Source organism: Corella eumyota, chromosome 1 (genome assembly GCF_963082875.1).
Source record: "Corella eumyota chromosome 1, kaCorEumy4.1, whole genome shotgun sequence".
In the NCBI taxonomy this organism is placed as follows: domain Eukaryota; kingdom Metazoa; phylum Chordata; class Ascidiacea; order Phlebobranchia; family Corellidae; genus Corella; species Corella eumyota.
The window spans coordinates 15959368-15965367 of record NC_137490.1 but is presented as its reverse complement, the minus strand read 5'-3'; positions in this window follow the sequence as shown (position 1 = coordinate 15965367).

The window sequence follows — 6000 nt, the reverse complement described above, 5'->3', positions numbered from 1 at the left end:
ATATTCATAAAAATTATGAAACTTTTATTAAAAATTTATAAAATCTCAAAACCTAAAATTTTGTATTTTATTAGACGCGCATTGGCCTAACTAACATTCAAGATAAAACATTTCGCGAAATTTTCAGTAAAACAAAAGTTTGAGGTAATTTTTATTTTGGGTTTAATTAGGTCACGTGATATTTTGGCCAATGATATTGCATACACATTTTTTTTAAAAAAATTAAAAATTTTAAATCAAAAAATAATTGTTGTGTTAGAACCGCACAGGTCCAATTACCGTGTTTACATAATATTTTTCGAAAATATTAATATTCATAAAAGTTATGAAACTTTTATTAAAAATTTATGAAATCTCAAAACCTAAAATTTTGTATTTTATTAGACGCGCATTACCCTAACTAACGTTCAAGATAAAACATTTCGCGAAAATTTTCAGTAAAACAAAAGTTTGAGGTAATTTTTATTTCGGGTTTAATTAGGTCACGTGATATTTTTGGCCAATGATATTGCATACAAATTTTTTTTTAAAAAATAAAAAATTTTAAATCGAAAAATAATTGTTGTGTTAGAACCGCACCGGTCCAATTACCGTGTTTACAAAATATTTTTCGAAAATATTAATATTCATAAAAGTTATGAAACTTTTATTAAAAATTTATGAAATCTTAAAATCTGAAATTTTATATTTAATTAGGCGCGCATTACCCTAACTAACATTCAAGATAAAACATTTTGCAAAAATTTTGAGTAGAACAAAAGTTTGAGATAATTTTTATTTTGGGTTTAATTAGGTCACGTGATATTTTTGGCTAATGATATTGCATACAAATTTTTTGAAAAAAAATTAAAAATTTTAAATCGAAAAATAATTGTTGTGTTAGAACCGCACAGGTTCAATTACCGTGTTTACATAATATTTTTCAAAAATATTAATATTCATAAAAGTTATGACACTTTTATTAAAAATTTATGAAATCTCAAAACCTAAAATTTTGTATTTTATTAGACGCGCATTGGCCTAACTAACATTCAAGATCAAACATTTCGCGAAAATTTTCAGTAAAACAAAAGTTTGAGGTAATTTTTATTTTGGGTTTAATTAGGTCACGTGATATTTTTGGCCAATGATATTGCATACAAATTTTTTGAAAAAAAATAAAAAATTTTAAATCGAAAAATAATTGTTGTGTTAGAACCGCACAGGTCCAATTACCGTGTTTACAAAATATTTTTCAAAAATATTAATATTTATGAAAGTTATGAAACTTTTATTAAAAATTTATGAAATCTCAAAACCTAAAATTTTGTATTTTATTAGACGCGCATTGGCCTAACTAACATTCAAGATAAAACATTTAGCGAAAATTTTCAGTAAAACAAAAGTTTGAGGTAATTTTTATTTTGGGTTTAATTAGCTCACTTGATATTTTTGGCCAATGATATTGCATACAAATATTTTGAAAAAAAATTAAAAATTTTAAATCGAAAAATAATTGTTGTGTTAGAACCGCACAGGTCCAATTACCGTGTTTACAAAATATTTTTCGAAAATATTAATATTCATAAAAGTTATGAAACTTTTATTAAAAATTTATGAAATCTTAAAACCTAAAATTTTGTATTTTATTAGACGCGCATTGGCCTAACTAACATTCAAATTAAAACATTTCGCGAAAATTTTCAGTAAAACAAAAGTTTGAGGTAATTTTTATTTTGGTTTTAATTAGGTCACGTGATATTTTTGGCCAATGATATTGCATACAAATTAAAAAAAAAAAAAAATTTTAAATCGAAAAATAATTGTTGTGTTAGAACCGCACAGGTTCAATTACAGTGTTTACATAATATTTTTTTAAAATATTAATATTCATAAAAGTTATGACTCTTTTATTAAAAATTTATGAAATCTCAAAACCTAAAATTTTGTATTTTATTAGACGCGCATTGGCCTAACTAACATTTAAGATAAAACATTTCGCAAAAATTTTCAGTAAAACAAAAGTTTGAGGTAATTTTTATTTTGGGTTTAATTAGGTCACGTGATATTTTTGGCCAATGATATCGCATACAAATTTTTTGAAAAAAAATAAAAAATTTTAAATCGAAAAATAATTGTTCTGTTAGAACCGCACAGGTTCAATTACCGTGTTTACATAATATTTTTCGAAAATATTAATATTCATAAAAGTTATGAAACTTTTATTAAAAGTTTATGAAATCTCAAAACCTAAAATTTTGTATTTTATTAGACGCGCATTGGCCTAACTAACATTCAAGATAAAACATTTTGCGAAAATTTTCAGTAAAACAAAAGTTTGAGGTAATTTTTATTTTGGGTTTAATTAGGTCACGTGATATTTTTGGCCAATGATATTGCATACAAATTTTTTGAAAAAAAATAAAAAATTTTAAATCGAAAAATAATTGTTGTGTTAGAACTGCACTGGTCCAATTACCGTGTTTACAAAATATTTTTCGAAAATATTAATATTCATAAAAGTTATGAAACTTTTATTAAAAGTTTATGAAATCTCAAAACCTAAAATTTTGTATTTTATTAGACGCGCATTGGCCTAACTAACATTCAAGATAAAACATTTTGCGAAAATTTTCAGTAAAACAAAAGTTTGAGGTAATTTTTATTTTGGTTTTAATTAGGTCACGTGATATTTTTGGCCAATGATATTGCATACAAATTTTTTGAGAAAAAATTAAAAATTTTAAATCGAAAAATAATTGTTGTGTTAGAACCGCACAGGTCCAATTACCGTGTTTACAAAATATTTTTCGAAAATATTAATATTCATAAAAGTTATGAAACTTTTATTAAAAATTTATGAAATCTTAAAACCTAAAATTTTGTATTTTATTAGACGCGCATTGGCCTAATTAACATTCAAGATAAAACATTTCGCGAAAATTTTCAGTAAAACAAAAGTTTGAGGTAATTTTTATTTTGGGTTAATTAAGTCACGTGATATTTTTGGCCAATGATATTGTATACAAATTTTTTGAAAAAAAATTAAAAATTTTAAATCGAAAAATAATTGTTGTGTTAGAACCGCACAGGTCCAATTACCGTGTTTACAAAATATTTTTTGAAAATATTAATATTCATAAAAGTTATGAAACTTTTATTAAAAATTTATGAAATCTTAAAACCTTAAATTTTATATTTTATTAGACGCGCATTGGCCTAACTAACATTCTAGATAAAACATTTCGCGAAAATTTTCAGTAAAACAAAAGTTTGAGGTAATTTTTATTTTGGTTTTAATTAGGTCACGTGATATTTTTGGCCAATGATATTGCATACAAATTTAAAAAAAAAAAAATTTTAAATCGAAAAATAATTGTTGTGTTAGAACCGCACAGGTTCAATTACAGTGTTTACATAATATTTTTTTAAAATATTAATATTCATAAAAGTTATGACACTCTTATTAAAAATTTATGAAATCTCAAAACCTAAAATTTTGTATTTTATTAGACGCGCATTGGCCTAACTAACATTTAAGATAAAACATTTCGCAAAAATTTTCAGTAAAACAAAAGTTTGAGGTAATTTTTATTTTGGGTTTAATTAGGTCACGTGATATTTTTGGCCAATGATATTGCATACAAATTTTTTGAAAAAAAATAAAAAATTTTAAATCGAAAAATAATTGTTGTGTTAGAACCGCACAGGTCCAATTACCGTGTTTACAAAATATTTTTCAAAAATATTAATATTTATGAAAGTTATGAAACTTTTATTAAAAATTTATGAAATCTCAAAACCTAAAATTTTGTATTTTATTAGACGCGCATTGGCCTAACTAACATTCAAGATAAAACATTTAGCGAAAATTTTCAGTAAAACAAAAGTTTGAGGTAATTTTTATTTTGGGTTTAATTAGCTCACGTGATATTTTTGGCCAATGATATTGCATACAAATATTTTGAAAAAAAATTAAAAATTTTAAATCGAAAAATAATTGTTGTGTTAGAACCGCACAGGTCCAATTACCGTGTTTACAAAATATTTTTCGAAAATATTAATATTTATAAAAGTTATGAAACTTTTATTAAAAATTTATGAAATCTTAAAACCTAAAATTTTGTATTTTATTAGACGCGCATTGGCCTAACTAACATTCAAATTAAAACATTTCGCGAAAATTTTCAGTAAAACAAAAGTTTGAGGTAATTTTTATTTTGGTTTTAATTGGGTCACGTGATATTTTTGGCCAATGATATTGCATACAAATTTTTTTTAAAAAAATAAAAAATTTTAAATCGAAAAATAATTGTTGTGTTAGAACCGCACAGGTCCAATTACCGTGTTTACAAAATATTTTTCAAAAATATTAATATTCATGAAAGTTATGAAACTTTTATTAAAAATTTATGAAATCTCAAAACCTAAAATTTTATATTTTATTAGACGCGTATTGGCCTAACTAACATTCAAGATAAAACATTTCGCGAAAATTTTCAGTAAAACAAAAGTTTGAGGTAATTTTTATTTTGGGTTTATTTAGCTCACGTGATATTTTTGGCCAATGATATTGCATACAAATTTTTTGAAAAAAAATTAAAAATTTTAAATCGAAAAATAATTGTTGTGTTAGAACCGCACAGGTCCAATTACCGTGTTTACAAAATATTTTTTGAAAATATTAATATTCATAAAAGTTATGAAACTTTTATTAAAAATTTATGAAATCTTAAAACCTAAAATTTTGTATTTTATTACACGCGCATTGGCCTAACTAACATTCTAGATAAAACATTTCGCGAAAATTTTCAGTAAAACAAAAGTTTGAGGTAATTTTTATTTTGGTTTTAATTAGGTCACGTGATATTTTTGGCCAATGATATTGCATACAAATTTAAAAAAAAAAAAAATTTTAAATCGAAAAATAATTGTTGTGTTAGAACCGCACAGGTTCAATTACAGTGTTTACATAATATTTTTTAAAAATATTAATATTCATAAAAGTTATGAATGACTCTTTTATTAAAAATTTATGAAATCTCAAAACCTAAAATTTTGTATTTTATTAGACGCGCATTGGCCTAACTAACATTTAAGATAAAACATTTCGCAAAAATTTTCAGTAAAACAAAAGTTTGAGGTAATTTTTATTTTGGGTTTAATTAGCTCACGTGATATTTTTGGCCAATGATATTGCATACAAATATTTTGAAAAAAAATTAAAAATTTTAAATCGAAAAATAATTGTTGTGTTAGAACCGCACAGGTCCAATTACCGTGTTTACAAAATATTTTTCGAAAATATTAATATTCATAAAAGTTATGAAACTTTTATTAAAAATTTATGAAATCTTAAAACCTAAAATTTTGTATTTTATTAGACGCGCATTGGCCTAGCTAACATTCAAATTAAAACATTTCGCGAAAATTTTCAGTAAAACAAAAGTTTGAGGTAATTTTTATTTTGGTTTTAATTAGGTCACGTGATATTTTTGGCCAATGATATTGCATACAAATTTTTTGAAAAAAAATAAAAAATTTTAAATCGAAAAATAATTGTTGTGTTAGAACCGCACAGGTCCAATTACCGTGTTTACAAAATATTTTTCAAAAATATTAATATTCATAAAAGTTATGAAACTTTTATTAAAAATTTATGAAATCTCAAAACCTAAAATTTTATATTTTATTAGACGCGTATTGGCCTAACTAACATTCAAGATAAAACATTTCGCGAAAATTTTCAGTAAAACAAAAGTTTGAGGTAATTTTTATTTTGGGTTTATTTAGCTCACGTGATATTTTTGGCCAATGATATTGCATACAAATTTTTTGAAAAAAAATTAAAAATTTTAAATCGAAAAATAATTGTTGTGTTAGAACCGCACAGGTCCAATTACCGTGTTTACAAAATATTTTTCGAAAATATTAATATTCATAAAAGTTATGAAACTTTTATTAAAAATTTATGAAATCTTAAAACCTAAAATTTTGTATTTTATTACACGCGCATTGGCC